The following is a 22,498-nucleotide window of genomic DNA, read 5'->3' as shown; positions in this document are numbered from 1 at the left end:
GCTCTCTCAACAAATAATGAATGCTTTTTTTAATCTATTTTTCTTGTTTAATTGCAATGGTGGTTTCGAAACAAAATCTAAATGTGATGGACTATATCTTATTTTCCTAAGATCTTTTTTTTTTATGTAAATATCTCACATTCAAAGTTTTCATGTTGATAAATTATGCCCCAATAACATATTTTATACCCCATCTCTTAGGAGACTTTTCCATCAACTAATCTAGTTCATTAATGCATACTACAACTTAAAAATTATTATGGGATAAATACCACTAGTAATGGATCTTTCACATTATTCCTATATATATCTCATATTACACAATGCTTCTAACATATATTAGAGCTTATACAATTTCTCTCTCTCACATTCTAGTTCCTTCAATTCTAACACCTTCAGACCTTGGGCCGAAGGCTTTGATACCAAATCAAGGAAGACAAAGATACTTAGAAACTCTCAACATTATATGTAACACTCTTTTTAATTCCCAAATTTTGTAACAAGTAATTAAGACACATGATGTTGGGATATATTTTCATTGATGTAATAATCATATTTCCTCAATATATTAATATTGAGAAAGAGACCATCCAACATGGATACTAATTCTTCATGGGGAAGTATGCTTGAAGGAATGGTTATAAGGGGGATTTGGGAAGTTCCTATCTACTTAAATTAGTTGTGTATAATTTTTATTTAGTATTTTAACTATCCAAATTCCAACAATGGGAAGCACTGAAGTGGTACATTACTACTCCAAATATTGGAAAACATACCCATGTAGAGTCTTCGAAAATTGACCATGCAATCCAAGATAAGGCCCCAAATTTCTTATGAAGTTAGGTATGGTTGAGGAGCAATACATGTCAAAGAGAAAAGAGATAGAAGATAATGAAATGGATGAATGAAAAGGAAGTGAATACAAGTGAACTAGAGAAAACCAAATGGAATGTAATTGAAACATAGGTTAGGTTATCAGTGCTCTAAAAAAGAGTCGACTAAAAACCCATTGGTTCATAGAATAATTTTGATTTTAAATTTATGTTGTGGAATGGAAACAATCGAATTATATATTCATAAAAATAAATAAAAAGAAACCTAAGCTTTCAAAACTTTTCATGTCATTAAAAAAAAATTCTTTTGAGCTACCTACTTTAGAGTCAAAACGTATATAATAGTATTATTTCATATATATATATATATATATATATATATATATATATATATAGATATAAATATATAAAGCCCCTATAATCCTTAATGAACCTTTTATATCACCACACCTTCATTATAACATCATTGCATCCCCGAGCACTTTGGTGAATCCACTAAATTGACATCACAAAACCCTCGGGATCGTCCAACTGAGAATTGCATAGCCATCTATTAAGCTGGCGAAAGCCTTCCATCAATTGATAGAAATATTTCCTATGCATCCAAGGGTCCTTAGGTAAACGTATTCAAACTAACTTTACAAGGCTAGTCGAGATCGCGTTTCTTGGGCCATGAAGTCCTCTGTTGGCTCCAACAAACCTTTCCTATTAGCCAACAACAATATTTATGTCCCATCCTTCGGTCCTTGGCTTGTTCTCCTTTCAACATTTCCTTTGTATAAAATACCGTGACATGCATCACACTTATCTAATGTTTGCATTTTATCACATCTTCAAGGCCATCAGGTCCCTGACACATTCTCATAGTTGAACTTCCTACATACCATTAAGGACCAAAAGGGCATTGGCCTCTGTCATTTTGCTCTTGGAGTTTTCTCTGGTTTCTACCTGTTCCCTAAGTTCCTTGGTGAGCAGATTCTTGACAGCCAAGAGTATCATATTAGTGTTGCATCTCTCCTTTGCCTCCATGGTAGCCATGAGTTGGTGTATGTGAACTAGAATAAGTTCGTCAAATTTCTGCTCACCTTGATCATGCCATGGGTGGAGATATTGACCTACATATCCCTTACCACCCCTTCTGGCCTAAACTCTCTTTCACCATGATAATCAGAATATTGTAATACCCTTAGGTTTACTAAAGTCGTTCATTTTCCATGGCAGCTCGAAACCAACAACAACCAAACCCTCTCAACTGTTGGAAATTTCTGGTAGTTTCAAACAAAATTCTGAACAGAGAAAATGCTCTGTTTTTGCACAGGGAAGCCAATTTTTTTTTTTTTTGCTCGAGAACAAAGTTTTACCACACACATAAAAGATTTCTATTCATTAATAAAACTACTGATACAAAAGGATCTTCCTCTCTCAGAGGGATTACAACCATATACTGCTTCAAATGCAGTTCCAAAACAAAAAAAAATACTTTGTCTTCTCCTGAAAATTTACTCTGTTTCAACTGTAAATTTTAACACACTGTTGTGTAAAACTTATATTCATTTACTGTTGTAAAAGAAATCTCTTACATATGCTGATGCATTATTTACATTCGTTACCTCAATGAACAAAACAAAACATTTTTACTCCCCCTGCTGCGCATTCCCTTTTTCAACGAACAACTACACAGAACTTCATCTCACGCTGTTGCATATATTGCATATTCAACTAACAACAAAATAGGGGATTCGCTGCAGCATTCATTCCCTTTCATTTCCACTCAACGAAGATAACAAAACAAAAAAAACTTACACTTCTATGTGTTTCATTACATTGCGTGTTCAAAACAACAAAAAAATATAACAATACGATTACTTCCTGTGAAAAAAGAAAAATAAAATTAAAACCTTTTACCAACATTCTACGAATGTAGTAAATTCCATTTAATTACTTTACTGACAAAAAGCAGTGGTCAACTAAAGTTTACTTCATGCAAGGTTCATGGATCAATGGCAGAGACCTGTATAGCAAATTTAGTTTCAATCGGATGGTGGATAACACTGACCTCAATCGAACGGCTATCGCTCAGTCAAACTAAACGAGATTTACACTCCGATGAAAAGAGGTTTTGGAAAAGTTGCTATGGACACGCGTCAGGGAGTGAACATGATCGGAGCCGTTTGAGAAAATACCACCATTGCGAGAAAGGCGGTGTGATGGAGAACATGCGGTTTTCAGAAATAAATGTTGTTTGTAGTCGTTGTTGCCATGGCGGATTCCGGAAAGTGCTGCAGTTGAAATTATTATTTCAACACTCCCCTTTAATTTCAACTGCTGGGTTATCAATCATACCCAGACATTTCCTAAAAAATTCAAAGCTTTTCTATCCCAATCGCTTGGTCAGAATGTCTGCAACCTGCTCTTGAGTTCTCCAATGTTCTAAGATAATTTCTCCACTACTTACCAATTCCCTGATGTAATGAAACCTTGTGTCAATGTGTTTCATTCTCTTATGAAACACGGAATTCTTGGATAGTGAAATAGCTGAGCTATTGTCACAAAAAATCACAGTTCCTTTTACTTGCTCTTGGCATAAGCTCCTTAACATCCTTCTCATCCAAACTGCTTGACATGCTATTGTTGTAGCTACCACATATTCAGCCTCTGCTGTAGACAACGTTACAATAGGCTATTTTTTAGAAGCCCATGAAATGGCTCCTGAACCCATGTGAAAAACATAACCGGATGTGTTTTTCCAATCATCTACACTTCCAACCCAATCACTATCAGTGTATCCAATTAAATCTAAACATTTTGAAGTAGTATATAAAATGCCAAATCTTTTAGTACCTTTAACATACCTTAGAATTCCTTTTGTTGCCTGCCAATGTGCTTTTTTTGGCCTCTCCATGAATCTGGAAATCAAACTAACAACATACATTATATCCAGCCTAGTTGCAGTCAAATACGTGAGGGTGCCAACTATGCTCTTGTACAAACTAGGATAAAAATCCTTGTTGATGTCCTCTTTGCTGAGTTTTAATCCCATCACTACGGGAGTGGTTGTTGTCTTGCACTCCCACATATTAAATCTTTCCAACACTTCCTTAACATATTTCACCTGTGAGATAAAAATCCCATTTCCATTTTTTCTACTTCTATTCCTAAGAAGTATCTCAGCAAACCCATGTCAGTCATTTCAAATTCTTCTTTCATGACTGCTTTGAAATTTCCAATAAGGCAATCATCATTACCTGTGAAAATAACACCATCAACATATAACACAACAATTAGAATTTTACCATCCTTTTCTTGGATGTAGACGGTGGGTTCTCCCTCACACTTTTCAAATCCATTTTCCAGTAGATAGGAATCTATCCTATTGTACCATGCTCTTGGTTCTTGCTTCAGCCCATAGAGAGCTTTCTTCAATCTACACACTTTGTGCTCTTGGCCTTTCTTTTCATAGCCTAGAGGTTGTTCAATGTAAACCTCCTCCTTTAACACTCCATTTAGGAATGTTGACTTCACGTCCATTTGGTAAACTTTCCACTTGTTTTATGCTGCTATGGACAACACTTCTCTCACTATTTCCATTCTAGCAACCGGTGCAAAAGTTTCTTCATAGTCTCTCACATATTGCTGCTTATATCCTTTGACAACAAGTCTTGCCTTGTGTCTTTGTATTTTGCCTTCATCATTACTCTTGGTCTTGTAGACCCATTTAACTCCAATGACTTCCTTTTCTTTTCGTAGTTCAACCAAATCCCATGTCTTATTTCTTTCTATGGCATTGATTTCCTCATCCATAGCTTCTATCCATTTCTTATCCTTAATTGCTTCTTCGTAATGAATAGGGTCATCAACATGACAGTATAAAGCAAACAAAGAGTTCATACCTTCATTTTCTGCCTCTTGTTCATAAATATCACTTAAATTTATGAACTTCTTACCTCTTTCATTTGGTGTACAAGTACTTGAAGAAGCACTTGAATTTCCTCCTTGTGGTGTGCTTGGAGAAGCACTTTCATTTCTCCTCAAGGGTGTCCCTTGCTGTCCTCGTGTTGGTGCTACTGTTTGGTGATGTATTTTAGCGATCTCCTCATCATTTTCATCATGTGACCAAGAGGTTTTAACATTCACTGTCTTCTTTATGCTTCCATCCCAAGCTTCCTCCTCAATGAATTGAACATCTCTACTCACAATCAACTTCTTGGTGGATGGGTTATACAACCTGTAAGCTTTGGATTCCTCACTGTATCTAATGAAAATACATTTCTCCCCTTTGTTGTTCAACTTCTTCCTTAGCTAATCTAGAATGTGTGCATAAGCCACACATCCAAAAACTTTCATGTGGGTGACTCCTTGCTTTGTCCCACTCCATGCTTCTTCTGGCACTCTCTTCATGACTGCTTTTGTAGGGCATCTATTCAAAATGTACGTTGCAAAATGTATAGCTTCAGCCCAATAATCATTTGGCAAATTCTTTGCCTTTAACATACTCTTCGCCATGTCCATGATTGCCCTATTCTTCCTTTCAGCAACTCCATTTTGCTGCAGAGTGTACCTAGCTGTAAACTGCTTATGAATTCCATTTTCTCTACAAAACCGTAGAAATTCTTTGGAGATATACTCACCTCCTCTATCAGTTCTTAGATATTTGATATGCAGCCTATTTTGGTTTTCCACAAGTGCCTTGAAATTGAAAAATCTTTCAAACACTTCACTTTTGTTCTTAAGGAAATAGACCCAAGTTTTTCTAGTAAAATCATAAATAAATGTTAGTATATAGTGGTTGCCTGCAAGTGATGGAGTTTGCATCAGTTCACATAAATCTGAGTGAACAATTTCTAAGGGTGCTTTTTCCCATATGCTTTTCCTTGATGGAAAAATTTCTCTGTGTTGTTTCCCCAAGATGCAACCTTCACAAAGGTTGTCTGGTTTCTCTACCAATGGTAATCCTCCTACCATTCCTTTTCTACTTAACAAGTTAAGACCTCCAAAGTTGAGATGTCAAAATCTCAACTGCCACAAACCCGTTTTTATCCTTTGGTTTGCTTTGGAAAGCCTCTTGAGTCACTGCTGCAATTACTTCTTTATTTTTCGAATCTGCCTTCATTCTAAGAAGGAACATCCTATTCCTTATCATCTTCACTTGAGCAATACATTGTTTGCTGGGTGCTCTATCCATGATGGTGCATACATCATTCACAAAGAAAAAAATGAACCCCTTTTGAACAAGCTTTCCAATACTTAAGAGGTTACATTTCATTCCAGGAACATAATAAACATCTGTGATGGTTTTCTTTTTAGCTTTCTTTGTTAAGACATTTACCTCTCCTTTTCCCATAACAGAAACTTTATTATAAGTCCCTAGTGTGACTTGTGACTTCATATTCTAATCTAACATAGAAAACAGGGCTATGTTTCCTGTCATATGGTTACTGCAACCGAAGTCTAGAAACCATACATCTTCACTCTTTTCTTCAACAATATTACAGGCTAAAAACAAATTGTTTTGGCCGATATTTTCTCTAGTGAGATTTGCACTAGTTCTATTACTCATATCATGTTGCTTCTTCCTACATTCATTTGCATAATGCCCATATTTTTTACAGTAGTAACATTGGACATTGAATTTTTCATACCTTTTTCCTTGAGAATGATGTTGTCCACTTTTTTGCTTGCTACCTTGGCCTTGGTTCTGATTTGGATTGCTGCCTGTTCCTTGAGCATTCGCTAGACTGTTTCTTCCACCTCTGTTTTGGCGTCTGCCTCTTCCTCTCTTGTTTCCTCTGCCTTGACCTCTTCCTCTTCCAAAGGACATCTTGGTCTTGAAGGCATGCTCTAAAGATGAGTTTTTATTTCTAATCAATCTCTGCTCATGTGTTATCAGTGATGCATGTAGTTCATCCACTGTGAAGTTTGTGAGATCCTTTGTCTCTTCTATGGTGGTGACAATCACATCGAACTTTGAGGGTAGGACCCTCAATAGTTTCTCCACAATCCTCCTTTCTTCAAGAATTTCTCCATGAGACCTTATCTGTATGACCAGACCAATCACATGTGTGAAGAATGAGTCAATATTGTCTAACTCCTTCATGCAAAGATTCTCAAAATCTCTCCTCGTCAACTGTAGTTTTGTTGTCTTCACTTTCTCCATGCCTTGATAGGGTGTCTTGAGAGTTTACCATGCTTCTTTGGATGTCTTTGTGGCTGCTATCCTTGGAAACACACTCTCATGCACTGATTGATACAAAAATAAGAGGGCTTTAGAATCCTTCTTCTTATAGCTCTTCAATAGATCTTTCTCTGCCTGAGTTAATCTATTAAATTCATCTTCATCTGCTGGTTCTTCAAATCCATCCTCAAAAAATTCCCATAAGTCTTGTGAAGCTATCAAAGCCTTCATAGTTATTACCCAATAGTCATAGTTTTTCCCATTAAACTATGGGAGCTCAGTATTAAAGATACCCATGCTAGTGCTGGTGCTGATGCTGGTGCTGGAGCTAGCCATTCTTGCACTCTAAAGTATGCAATACTTGACTGTGTATTTAAAATAACTGACTGTCTTCAAAAGAAACACAAAAAAAAATTGAGAAATACCTTTGAATCTTTCTTGACTGAGTCTTCATTCTGTTGGAGAAGTTGTTGCAACAAGAAATCCTTCCTTTAGCTTCTTTGACACCTTCAAAGAGCCTCAACAAGCTCTGATACCACTATTGGAAATTTCTTGTAATTTCAAACAAAATTTTGAACAGAGAAAATGCTTTGTTTTTGCAGAGGGAAGCCAGAAAAAAATTGTTTGCTCGAGAACAGAGTTTCACTACACACATAAAAGATTTCTATTCATTAATAAAATTGTTGATACAAAAAGATCTTCCTCTCTCAGAGGGATTACAACCATAGACTGCTTCAAATGCAGTTCTAAAAAAAAAAAAAAAAATTACTCTGTCTTCTCCTGAAAATTTATTCTGTTTCAACTGCAAATTTTAACACATCCTTGTGTAAAAATTACATGCATTTACTGCTGTAAAAGAAATAACTTACATATTCTAGTGCATTCTTCACATTCCTTACCTCAACGAAAAAAACAAAACATTTTTACTCCCCCTTGTGCGCATTCCCTTTTTCAACGAACAACTGCACAAAACTTCATCTCACGTTGCTGCGTATATTGCATATTCAACTAACAACAAAACAGGGGATTCGCTATTGCATTCATTCCCTTTCGTTTCCACTCAACGAAGATGAAAAAACAAAAAAAACTTACACTTCTATGTGTTTCATTACATTGCGTGTTCAAAAATGAACAACAAAAAAATATAACAATACTATTACCTATGCCCATACTTCCCGTGAAAAAAGAACAATAAAATTAAAACCTTTTACGAACATTCTACGAATGCAGTAAATTCCATTTAATTACTTTACTGACAAAAATCAGCGGTCAACTAAAATTTACTTCATGCAAGGTTCATGGATCAATGGCGGAGACCTATACAGCAACTTTAGTTTCAATCGGAGGGTGGACAACATGACCTCAATCGAACAGCCGCTTAGTCAAACCAAACTAGATTTACGCTCAGATGAAAAGCGGTTTTGGAAAAGTTGCTGTGGACATGCGTCATGGAGTGAATGTGATCAGAGCCGTTTGAGAAAATACCACCATTGCCAGAAAGGCGGTGCGATGGAGAACAGGGGTTTTTCGGAAATAAATTCTATTTGCAGTCGCTGTTGCCATGGCGGATTCTGGACACCACCATAGTTGAAACTATTATTTCAACATCAACATTCGTGAGTCTGCACGAACTAACATTTGGCTCGATAGTGTCTAAATCCATATAATGGGTATCGAATAAATGCTCTATCCCCAACTGAGTGCTCATAGTGTGACTGCATTGATTGTGGCTTGAGGTGAGGTCAGGAAATGTCTACCATTGTACCATTCCTTCATCTTTTGTGATCATATAGCACAGTCAGATAATACGTGCCCCGTCTTGAGAACTTTGCATCACTGGCTCCGAGATTGTTAAATACAACTATTAATTAAGTAATTAATTATAATTGAATTTTATATGAGCTAATTAATTAATAATGAAGAAAAATAAGGAAATAATGTCAAGATAGCACGCTAGTTCATTTTAATTTTAACCTTTTATGAAATTATGGAGTTAGTTTAGAAGTATTTTGGAGGATATTTATAAGAGATGTGAGCTAATTGAAGAATGTAGTAAGAGAATTATCACGTCAGGGACATTTTGAGCATTCTTCAAATTGGATGATGAAGATACAATTCCAGAGGTAAAATTAATTAAAAAAATGTTTTCCCATTTCATTTAAAAAAAAATGAATTTAATATTTATTGTTTTTATTTAAATTAATTTAATAGTTATTGATAAATAATTGTGGATAGGTTAATTGGTGATTGAAGTAATGTGAATTTTTAAAAAAATTGAGAGATATAAAGTTTAAATTTATTTGGTTGTGATCCTTAGAGGTGGACAACTATGTTACCAGAAATGGGAAACGGAAAACCAAAACCAGAATCCAAAACAAAATGAAAAATGGAATTTAGATTTTCCCATTCAAGAAACCATGAGTGAGAAAAAATAAAAAAATATATAAAGAAAACATAAAACAAAACATTCATTCACATAGTTGAAAATGTAATAATCCCATTTATGATTTACCCATAATGGATTAGTGTGTATGGCCAGACACCGAGCTGAATATATGACCCTTCTCCAATGCTAGGGAGATACAACAGTGGAACCTTATGACCTGCTCCAATGCAGGGAGATATAACAGTGAACTCTTATAGCCTGCTCCAAATTGGTAACTTTTAATGTCAGAAATATTTGTGGGATTGATGTTGGGCATAGACTTTGGTTTGATTTATGCTATTTACTTTATAAAAATTATAGCTTCATGGGGAAAATGGGAGATAATGGAAAATACATTAATGTAATAGGAAATGCCACAAATCCCTATTGTAAATAAGCTTTGGTCCAAATTGGCAATTGAAGCGACATATGCAATGAAACGATGTTCTTTCAATCAAACTATAGATTCCTTGTCTGGGAATATTACATGGTTGAAGATACACACCCCAAACCACCTCCCAAATAGGTAATGAAAGATAAATTATGTGAGCTGACCATAAAGACTAAAACAGAGGTAGAAAACAACGTTTTTAGTCAGGTTCTGTTTCTTGTGCTTTTTTTTTCCATAAACCCTCACTACCATCCCATTTATGGTAACATAGGTGGACAAGTTGCAGACCCCACAATTTGTGATTAAAGTAATGTGGGTTTTGAGAAAAGTGAGAGATCTAAAACTTAAATCCACTTGGTTATGACCTTGTTTAAGGAGAGATGGACAAGTGGGCAAGGTAGACAAGTCCTAGACCCCATAAATTTATAGTAGCTACAAATTAAAATTTAAAAAAGAAATAAAATATGTATCTCAATAAAATTTATATTTAATAATGAAATTTAAATTAATCCTTTAGAAAATGATGTCAAGACACCAATATAATACTTAGCTCAGCTATGACAAATTAATTAATTAGTAATTAATGAAGATTAATGTTTAGATACGTCTATGTAGTTTAGCCATGACAAATAAATTAATTACGTCAATACATGTCTCTTCTTGAAAATGGTGAGGCCAATCTTCTTCTACCTTTTGCCTTGTGCTCTCACAAAGACATCTATCCTCCATAGATTTCAATGGGTAGAAATCTTGTTTTTCCAATGGGCCATCCACAGACATATGGGGCCATGATGAAGTAGGTTAGGATAGTGATGGCAATTTGGGTGCAAGACATTGCTGGGAATTAGAGATGGAATTTGACTAAAAAATTTCACGGAAGTGATTTGCCCAATTTTTTTTTACAACATTTAACATTTTTTTTTTTAATAATTAGAACATGTGTTATAGTTGTCTCAACTGTCAAATTTGACCAGTCATTTATATTTGAAATTCCTACCCTGCTGATAACAATTACATTTTCTCTAACTATTATGTGGCGCTTAAATCGATTCTTGATGTGAACTAGGTTCATTTGCATAACCTTAGCATAGACAAGGATGTCCCGAAAGCCTCTGGTGTTGTGGAAGGGTTTTATTTTAATTATTTACCTGAGTGGCTCATTTTGTTCATTGGTTCTCTCGAAGGGTTTCTGGGTTATGGCACACAGTGGCTTGTGCTCACCGAGAGGATTTGACCCCTGTCCTATCGGCAGGTGAAACTTCTTGATTTTCCTTTTCATATAGGTTTTGTTCTTAGTTTTATTGATTTCTATTCTGTTAATGTAAGGATTATTACTTTCCATAAATTTCATTTCATGTGGACGTATGTGCATACTTTTGTGCTTGAGAGGTAACAACACCACCTGGCGGAACATGGTGGTGTTTGTGACCGTGCATGAAAATATTTCATTGACCTTTATACAACCCTCTTCGTTAGTAGCCCATATTCTTTTGTGCTCATGCTCACCTTATCCCGGGCATCGCGTCCATGACTTCCATGATCTTTCTGTGCCCTAGTCCTTCTTCCGTCGACGAAAGAGAAGAAAAAGAAAAGAAGAACCTCAAAGCTTCTCTACATTGAATGTCATAGCAGTCATCATGGTTGTTTATTTGCTCACATTCGACACCACTAGAAATCATGGAATCGTGTTATCACTCACTTTTGCGGGCTTCTTGCTCATTCTTCTCGCAATGCCTCTAGTCGTTCCTCTGAAGCTTTTCATTAGAGAAAGGTATTCCACAGGCGAGAAATTGATCCCAACAGAAGTTGAAACTGACTCGAAGAATTTGAGCATGTTAATTTCATTGTGTCTCTAAAATTCATGACTATAGATGACTACCTCGCTTACTGCAGAGCTTCAGGTAGTTAAAATTAGCGTAAAATCCAATAAAAAAATCTAGTAACTAAGGCTTAACATTCTGCTTTTCTGAACTTTTCAAAATTGCAATTTAAAAAAATTGTAATTTTGGAAAAAGATGAAATTATTGTTTTCAATGCAACAATGTATCAACCACCCTCTAATACCCTTTTCTAAACATTAAATTGTCTATGGATTCACTCTCCATAGGGACTCTATTACACCATGGACTCTATTATATTTGTGAGGCAAATGTCTATTTGTTGATGGTACATAGTTTTACAGAGTGACCCAATGGCCATTTATCTTGACTAAATTGCGATTGAAGTTATTCCCGAGGATTTGAATACTTAAACCACAAGAATGGGCTTCTTTAACCCACCTAAGTGTTGAAATATTAATTTCAACCACACATTTATTGCAGTGTGGTTTTGGAAAAACCACCCAGACTTCCCCGCACGTCTTATTGGTAAAAGCGGTATCGGTAAGAAGGGCTCCAAACACCCCGATCAATTGACACACGTCCAGTGTACAACTCCGAAACCACCAATTCCCCAGACATTAAACATCATTTGGCTTGTGTGAGTTTGGTGCGCGAAATGCATCGGATCAGGTCAACGGAGATAGATCTTATTCAACCTTTCAGAACATTAGTTTTTGTTTTTACCGCCGTTTTTATTTAATGTATTTAATGCACTGTCATAGTCATAGGTAAAAGTTGGTAAACTTTTTTAATTTTATTGTTTTTTAAATTTACGGAAGTATGGGTAAGGTATCGTATGTGATATGTTTTGTTTTGAGGCATTGACCTTTTAATGGTATTACACACGGGGATGAAAAAAACACAGAGCACTGCAGTGCGAAAGAGTGTGTAATATAACAGGGGATGAAAAGAGGGCTCGCGGCAGCAAAGAAAACAACAAGAAATCCAACGCACAACAGTGCGAATAAAATTGTGGAGCATATGCATTGAAATGCATTGAAATGAAATGTATGGTGTGGCGCGCAAATGTAATTGTTTTTTTTAATTGAATATGTAATGTGAATGATCAGCTGCTTGAATGTAATGAAAATTTCACACATGGGTGAATGTGAAGGATTTCTTTTACAGCAGTAAATCAATGTAAGAATTTTTATTCTACAGCAGTAAATGTAAAAGCCTCTTTTTTTTACAGTAGTAAATGTGAATGAAGATTTTACACAGCAGTGTAAAAATCATTTGTAAAAGAGGCAGAGTATTTTGTTTGTGGTGAATGTTTTTGATGAATCCCTCTGAGAAAGAGGAAGAAAATTGTATCAAGTAGTTTATAAATTAATACAAGTTTATTTTAGTTGAGAAACTTTGCTCTGCTCAGAAAATTTGGCTTCCCTGTGCAAAAGATCCTGCGGCAGAAAAATAGAGCATTGTCTCTGTGTTCAATTAATTTGTGTTTGAAATTACCAGAAATTTCCAACATGGTATCAGAGCAGATTCAGGCTCTTTGAAGGTGTAAAGAAGCTGAAGGAAGGTTCCTTTTGTTGCAGCAGTAAATCCTCTCCAGCAAAGTGAAGTCTCAGGCAAAAGAATCTAGGTATTTCTCAGACCAATTTTTGTGTTACTGCTGAAGGAACAGTGAGTTTTTTTTAATATAGAGTCAAGGATTTAGAAGCATAGCTGAGAATGCAAGGAATGACTAGCACAAGCATTAGCATGGGCATGTTTAATACTTAGCTCCCACAGTTTAATGGGAAAAACTATTGATACTCGGCAATAACCATGAGAGCCCTGTGTGTCTCACAAGATCTATGGGAATTAGTTGAATATGGGTTTGAAGAACCAGCAGATGAAAATGAATTTAACAGATTAACTCAGACAGAGAAGGATCTGTTGAAGAGCAATACGAAGAAGGATTCAAAAGCCATTGTATTTTTGTATCAAGCAGTGGATCAGAGTGTGTTTCCAAGGATAGCAGCAGCTAAGACATCCAAAGAAGCATGGTAAACTCTCAAGACAGCCTATCAAGGCATGGAGAAAGTGAAGACAGCAAAACTACAGTTGTTGACAAAAGATTTTGAGAATCTGTGCATGAAGGAGTCCGACAATATTGACTCATTCTTCACACATGTGATTGGTCTGGTCACACAAATAAGGACTCATGGAGAAACTCTTGAAGAAAGGAGGATTGTGGAGAAAATATTGAGGGTCCTACCCTCAAAGTTTGATGTGATTGTCACCACCATAGAAGAGACAAAGGATCTCTCAAACTTTTCAGTTGATGAGCTACATGCATCACTGATAACACATGAGCAGAGGTTGAGTAGAAATGAAAACCCATCTCTAGAGCAAGCTTTCAAGACCCAGATGTCTTTTGGAAGAGGAAGAGGTCAAGGCAGAGGAAGCAAGAGAGGAAGAGGCAGAAGCCAAAACAGAGGTTGAAGGAACAGTCCAGTGAATGCTCAAGGAATAGGCATCAATCCAAATCAGAACCAAAGCCAAGGCAACAACCAACAAAGAGGACAACATCATGCTCAAGGACAAAGGTATGAAAAATCCAATGTCCAATGTTATCACTATAAAAAATATGGGCATTATGCCAATGAATGTAGGAAGAAGCAGTATGATATGAGTAATAGATCAAATGCAAATATCACTAGAGAAAATATCAGTCAAGATAATGTGCTTTTAGCTTGTAACATGGCTGAAACAAACAGTGATGATATATGGTTTCTAAATTCCGGTTGTAGTAACCATATGACAGGAAACATAGCCATGTTTTCTGCTTTATATCAAAGTGTGAAGTCACAAGTCACACTTGGGACTGATAGTAAAATTTTTGTTATGGGCAAAGGAGAAGTAAAAATATTTACAAAGAAAGGTGAGAAGAAAACCATAGCAGATGTCTACTATGTCCCTGGAATGAGATGTAACTTCTTGAGTATTGGACAGCTTGTCCATAAGGGGTACAATGTTTTCTTTGAGAATGATGTATGCACCATCATAGATAGAGCATCCAACAAATGATGCATTGCTGAAGTGAAGATGACAAGGAACAGGATGTTCCCTCTCAGAATAAGGGCACATTTGAAAAACAAAGAAGTAATTGCAACAGTTACCCAAGAGGCTTTCCAAAGTGTGCCAAAGGATGAAAATTGGTTGTGGCACATTATATTTGGACATCTAAATTTTAGAGGCCTTAACTTGTTGAGCAGAAAAGGGATGGTTTGAGGATTACCATTGATAGAGAAACTGGACAGCCTTTGTGAAGGTTGTATCTTGGGGAAACAACACAAAGAAAGTTTTCCATCAGGGAAAAGCATAAGGGCAAAGGCACCCTTAGAGATTGTCCACTCAGATTTATGTGGACCAATGCAAACTCCATCACTAGCAGGCAGCCAATATTTTCTAACATTCATTGATGATTTCACCAAAAAGACTTGGGCTTATTTTCTAAAGAACAAAAGTGAAGTGTTTGAAAAATTTTGAAATTTCAAAGTACTTGTGCAAAACCAAAGCGGGCTGCATGTCAAAGTTTTGAGAACTGACAGAGGAGGTGAGTACATCTCCAAGGAATTCCTATGGTTTTGTAGAGAAAATGGAATTCATAAGCAGTTTACAGCTAGGTACACCCCGCAGCAAAATGGAGTTGCTAAAAGGAAGAATAGGACCATCATGGATATGGTGAGGAGCATGTTGAAGGCAAAGCATTTGCCAAATGATTATTGGGTTGAAGTTGTACATTGTGCAGTATATATCTTGAATAGGTGTCCTACAAAAGCAGTGATGAACAAAGTGCCAGAAGAAGCATGGAGTGGGAGAAAGCAAGGAGTCACCCACATGAAAGTTTTTGGATGTGTGGCCCATGCACACATTCCAGATCAGCTAAGGAAGAAGTTGGACGGCAAAGGGGAGAAATGAATTTTCATTGGATACAGTGAGGAATCCAAAGCTTACAGGTTGTATATCCCATCCACCAAGAAGTTTTTTATCAGCAGAGATGTTCAGTTCATTGAGGAGGAAGCTTGGGATGGAAGCATAGAGAAAACATTGAATGTTAAAAACTGTTTGTCGCATGATGAAGATGATGAGGAGATAGCAGAAATACATCCCCAAACAGCAGTGCCAACACAAGGACAACAAGGAACACCCTTGAGGATAAATGAAAGTGCTTCTCCAAGCACACCACAAGGAGGAAATTCAAGTGCATCTTCAAGCACTTGCACACCGAATGAAATAGGTAAGAAGTTCAGAAATTTAATTGATATTTATGATGAAGGAATGAATTCCTTATTTGCCTTGTATTGTCATGTTGATGACCCTATTCATTTCAAAGATGCAATTAAGGATAGGAAATTGATAGAAGCTATGGATGAGGAGATTAATGCCATAGAAAGAAACAAGACATGGGATTTGGTTGAGCTACCAAAAGGTAAAGAAGTCATTGGAGTCAAATGGGTCTATAAGACCAAGTGCAATGCTGAAGGCAAGATAGAAAGGCACAAGGAAAGGCTGGTCGTTAAGGGATACAAGCAACAGTATGGAAGAGATTATGAGGAAACTTTCGCACCGGTTGCAAGAATGGAAACCGTGAGAGCAGTGTTATCCATAGCAACTCAAAGCAAGTGGAAAGTTTATCAAATGGACGAGAAGTCAGCATTCCTAAATGGAGTGTTAATGGAAGAGGTTTACATTGAACAGCCTCTAGGTTATGAGAAGAAAGGTGAAGAGCACAAAGTGTGCAGATTGAAGAAAGCTCTTTATGGGCTGAAGCAAGCGCCAAGAGCATGGTACAGTAGGATAGATTCCTATCTACTGGAGAATGAATTTGACAAATATGAGGGAGAACCCATAGTCTACATCAAAGAAAAATATGGTAAATTGCTAATTGTTGTATTATATGTTGATGATGTTATTTTTACAGGTAATGGTGACTACCTCATTGAACAGTTCAAAGCAGTCATGAAAGAGGAATTTGAAATGACTGACATGGGTTTGCTAAGATACTTCTTAGGAATAGAAGTAGATCAAAATGAAAATGGAATTTTTATCTCACAAGAAAAATATGTAAATGAAGTGTTGGGCAGATTTAATATGCAAGAGTGCAAGGCAGCAATCACTCCCACAGTAATGGGATTAAAACTCAGCAAAGAGGACAGCAACAAGGATTTTGATCCTAGTTTGTACAAGAGCATAGTTGGCAGCCTAATGTATTTGACTGCAACTAGGCCTAACATAATGTTTGCTGTTAGTTTAATTTCCAGATTCATGGAGAGGCCAAAGGAAGCACATTGGCAGGTAGCAAAAAGAATCCTGAGGTATGTTAAAGGTACTAAAAGATTTGGGATTTTATATACTACTTCAGAATGTTCAAATTTGGTTGGATACACTGATAGTGATTGGGCTGGAAGTGTAGATGATCAGAAAAGCACTTCTGGTTATGTTTTTCACATCAGTTCAGGAGCCATTTCATGGGCTTCTAAGAAGAAGTCCATTGTAGCATTGTCTATAGCATAGACATAATATGTGGCAGCTACAGTAGCAGCATGTCAAGTAGCTTGGATGAGAAGAATGTTGAGGAGCTTAGGCCAAGAGCAGGCAAAAGCAACAGTGATTTTTTGTGACAATAGCTCAGCTATTGCATTATCCAAGAATTTGGTGTTTCATAAGAGAATGAAACACATCGACACAAGGTTTCATTACATCAGGGAATTGGTGAGCAATGGAGAAATTGTTCTACAACATTGCAGGACTCAGGAACAGGTTGCAGACATTTTGACAAAGCCATTGGACCAGAAAAGCTTTGAATTTTTGAGGAAATGTCTGGGTATGACTGATAACCCAACAGTTGAAATTAAAGGGGAGTGTTGAAATATTAATTTCAACCGCACATTTATTGCAGCGTGGTTTTGGCAAAACCACCCAGACTTCCCCGCACCACCTATTGGCAAAAGCGGTATCCGTAAGAAGGGCTCCGAACACCCCGATCAATTGACACGCGTCCAGTGTACAACTCCGAAACCACCAATTCCCCGGACATTAAACATCGTTTGGCTTGTGTGAGTTTGGTGTGCGAAATGCGTCCGATCAGGTCAACGGACATAGATCTTATTCAACCTGCCAGAACATTAGTTTTTGTTTTTACCGCCGTTTTTATTTAATGTATTTAATGCACTGTCATAGTCATAGGTAAAAGTTGGTAAACATTTTTAATTTTATTGTTTTTTAAATTTACGGAAGTATGGGTAAGGTATCGTATGTGATATGTTTTGTTTTGAGGCGTTGACCTTTTAATGGTATTACACACGGGGATGAAAAACACTGAGCACTGCAGTGCGAAAGAGTGTGTAATATAATAAGGCATGAAAAGAGGGCTCGCGGCAGCAAAGAAAACAACAAGAAATCCAACGCACAACAGTGCGAATAAAATTGTGGAGCATATGCATTGAAATGAAATGTATGGTGTGGCGCAGTAGCGCAAATGTAATTGTTTTTTTTAATTGAATATGTAATGTGAATGATCAGCTGCTTGAATGTAATGAAAATTTCACACAGGGGTGAATGTGAAGGATTGCTTTTACAGCAGTAAATCAATGTAAGAATTTTTATTCTACAGCAGTAAATGTAAAAGCCTTTTTTTTTTACAGCAGTAAATGTGAATGAAGATTTTACACAACAGTGTAAAAATCATTTGTAAAAGAGGCAGAGTATTTTGTTTGTGGTGAATGTTTTTGGTGAATCCCTCTGAGAAAGAGGAAGAAAATTGTATCAGGCAGTTTATAAATTAATACAAGTTTATTTTGGTTGAGAAACTTTGCTCTGCTCAGAAATTTTATTTGGCTTCCCTGTGTAAAAGATCCTGTGGCAGAAAAATAGAGCATTGTCTCTGTGTTCAATTAATTTGTGTTTGAAAATTTCTAACACTAAGAGACTTCTAGTGGCTATGAAACCCTATTAGGTCAACTGTGATTATAATAGTCTTGCCTTGTGGTGTTTGATTTCTATGAAAATTCCTAATTCAATGGAATTCTAGACTGAAATAATCTTACTATAGGCCTTTTTGGATTGCTATTTATTAGTAATTCACTAGTGTGATCTGCTAAGCCGTCGAAATATCATGGGTGTTTTATTTAAACCCTAATATTTGCGTGCCACTGCGATATCGTGGTTATTTTCCCATTGACTGAATGAAAAATGTGAGTATTGTGATAGTCCAGGGTTTTTAAGATTGACTAAGATTTTCTTGAGATTTAGCAGGCTAGGATTTGTGCGTTGGAGCTCTGCGTTTTTCCAAATCAAAATAAAAATATCAATTATTTTTTGGATACCGGTGATTTTAGAAGTTACAGATAGATTATTTTTTTTTTTGGGAAGTGCAGCAAAGCACTCAACACAAGGATATTCTGGATCAATTATTTTTTGGATATCGGTGATTTTAGAAGTTACGGATAGATTATTCTTTTTTTTTGGAATTGCAGCAAACCACTCAACACAAGGATATTCTATTTAGATAAGCTTTTAGAACAGGGTACGTTGTTCCCATTGAAATTACCGAGGGCTTGCACCTGATCCCGACGCTTATTCCTTTCTCCAAGGGAATTGAACCTTGGTGAGTGGCATCACATCCCACCGTCCTCATCGTCCAACTCCAACCCGATTGATAAAAATAGAATTTTGCAAAAGATGTGATTTACTTTCAAATCCCATTATCATCGAGAGTTTGTGCAGGTTTATCAAATTTACACCCAACTTACCAACTACCATTGATCTGATAATTTTTCATCAAATGCTCAATGAGCCGAAAGGGTTAGCACCAGTATACAATGTTGATAAATGTTGAGTGTTGATAAGTTTGAACTCACTACTTCGTTTCGTTTGTTTATGTGTTTTTGTGAACTCATATTCTTCTTACAATTCATCAAATAGATTTAATGCCCTGCATGTGTAAATGTGTTAGAAAACTTGCATAGATGCATCTAGCTAGTAAAGGTTGAACACACAACATTGCAGATTAAAAATACTAAAAGAATTGAAAGAACAAAAAAGAATGATTGATACAGAAAATAGGTTACAATTCTCATGATATAACATTACTAGATGAAGATCCCAAAGTAATGCGCCATAGTGCTGATCAATGAGAGGACTCAACACCTACAGCAAGTTCTGGAGAGAACTAACCAATTCCGGAGTGAAAGGAGGAGCAAATGACGGAGTAAATCATGCAGAAAGGATCTTGCATTTAGTCCCATGCATGCATGGATAGTCAAAGGCACCAATCTGGTGAATATTCCACTGTTGAAGCCTTGCATGTCAATGAATGCTCTAACTAAGTGTCCGCATGTGCCAGTAATGAAGGTCTTAGGTGTGTAGTACCTCCAACAGCCCCCCTAAACACCGCTATGGTGAAAAATAGAAAATGGACCCTGACAACTGAGGCCAAAGGTCACTCAAAATATAGCACAACTTTTACTAAAATTGAGGAAAGAAGGAAAACCTCGTGGGGAAACCCCCCCCCCCCCTCAAAATACAATGTAATCAAAAGTAAAGAGGAAGAAAAGACAGTTTATAAGCAATTGTGTCCCTCACTCCAAGGCGATCGCACAGAGAGTGAAACTTATGCTCAGTGAATATCTTAAGGAAGATGTCTGCAATATGTTCTGCTGAAGGATAGAACTGCAAATCAATGACCCAATCACGTAATGAGTCTCTAATGTAGTGCATATGGATCTCTATGTGCTTCGTCTGTTGTCGCTGTACTGGATCTCTGCAAAATTTAAGAGTGCTCTAGTTGTCACACCAAATGAAAGTGGGCTAGTGGAGTTGTAGCCACAGAGCCTGAATGGTGATGTTGACTACTCCTCTGTACTCACCCTCAGCTGAAGAGAGAGAAATAACAGTCTGCTTCTTGCTCGACCAACAAATAGGGCCGGACCCTAGACTGAGTGAATATTTGGAGGTGTACTTGCGATCAATGTTGTTGCCCACCTAATCAAAATCTATGAAGCTAAGGAGATTCAATGGAGTGCATGCTGCATAGTGAATCTGGAAGGTGTTGATTCCCTTCACATATCAGAGGATGTGCTTGGCAGCTTTCCAGTGTAGCTCATGTGGCTCCTGCATGTATCTAGAAACTGCTCCGACTGCATATGAGAGATCTGGTCTGGAGTGGGTGAGGTACAGTAAGCCCCCCACTAACTGTCGGTAGAGAGTACTATCAACTAATGGAGTGTCACCTCCATCCTCAACGCGGACCCCAGACAGAAAAGGAGTCTGTGCTCGCTTGTAGTCAGTCATGTGAAATCTCTCGAGGAGACCCCATGCATACCTAGCCTGAGAGAGTTTGATGCCTGTGGCATCCTAGCTAATCTCAATACCAAGAAAGAAGTGTAATGAACCCATGTCCATCATCAAGGACCTATCATGCAAGGACCTCTTGACTGCAACAATGATTGAAGTCGAGCTACCGATGATCAGGAGATCATCCACATACAAAACTAAGATAAGAAGAGAATCATGTAACCTCAACATGTAAACATTCATATCATACTTACATCTTTCAAAGTTTTGTGATAAGAGAAAAGAATCCATCTTCACATATGAAACTCTTGGGACCTGCTTAAGGCCGTAGAGAGACTTTTTCAGTTTGCAGACCAAAGATGAATCCTGAATGAAACCATGTGGTTGCTCCATGTAGATCTCCTCAGATAGGTCTCTGTGAAGAAAGGCATTCTTCACATCCATCTGATGTACTTCCTACCCCTGGGCAGCCGCAATGGAAAATGCAAGGCATATGGAATCCATCTTTGTTACTCAAGCAAAGGTCTCATCATAATCAATGCCATGCATTTGGTGGAAGCCTTTGGCTACTAGCCTGGCTTTCTATCTGGTGATTTTCCCATCTGCAGCACTCTTGGTCATGTAGACCCATTTGCATTAGACAAGTTTCCTTCCTGAAGGAAGGGAACCAGATCCCAAGTCTGGTTCTCGAGGATGGAGTTGTACTCCTCCTCCATGGCAGACTCCCAAGAGGGATGCCCAGCAGCCTTAGCATAAGACTGTGGTTGAGAAGATTGAACCAAATGACAATGTTGGGATGGCATTGGTTTAGTGGCAGTGAGGGAAATAAGAGGCTCAATAAACTCTGAGCTAGTCCTCTATGGATCAAAATTATCACCCGCAAGACCATTTCTAGCAGCTGGGTGGTGTTGTGCATATATCTCACTTAAGTTCCTTGTTCTATAATTTATGACAGGGGAAGTTGATTCACTGCAGGAAGCGTGATCTGGGCTTATATGTGGATCATCATATGCATGCACTGGATTTGTATCGGAAAACTCTCTCTCTGTATCTACATGCTCTACCTCGGCATCAACATGCTCTGTATCTACATCTAAGTGTACTGAGTCATCATCTCGGTCATGAGGTAGATAAAAGATGTTTGCATGAGGCAATTGAGGTGCATGTGAGAGACTTTCCTCAAATTGGACACTTCACTCAATGGTGAGCTTGTTCGTAGAGGAAATTAGGAGTTGGTATCGCTTCACACCATCAAGGTATCCAACGAAGATGCACTCAATTCTCTATGGATCAAGAGCTTTCCTTTTTTCAGAGTGGATCTTGGCCCATGCTTGGGAGCCGAAAACAAAGAAGTGGGTGACCTCTGATTTAGTGCCGCTCCAAGCCTCAAAGGGGATCTGATCCTTCACAGACCTATGGGGAGATATGTTCTAGGTGTAGTTATCACAATTAAGTGCTTCAACCCATAGCTTATGAGGTAGTGACTTAGCATGTAGCATGCAGGAAGCC

The sequence above is a fragment of the Pinus tabuliformis genome, chromosome 7 (assembly GCF_031772625.1).
Source record: "Pinus tabuliformis cultivar Carrire ecotype Pingquan chromosome 7, CPIR1, whole genome shotgun sequence".
Lineage (NCBI taxonomy): Eukaryota > Viridiplantae > Streptophyta > Pinopsida > Pinales > Pinaceae > Pinus > Pinus tabuliformis.
Note: the sequence above shows the minus strand (reverse complement) of the source record.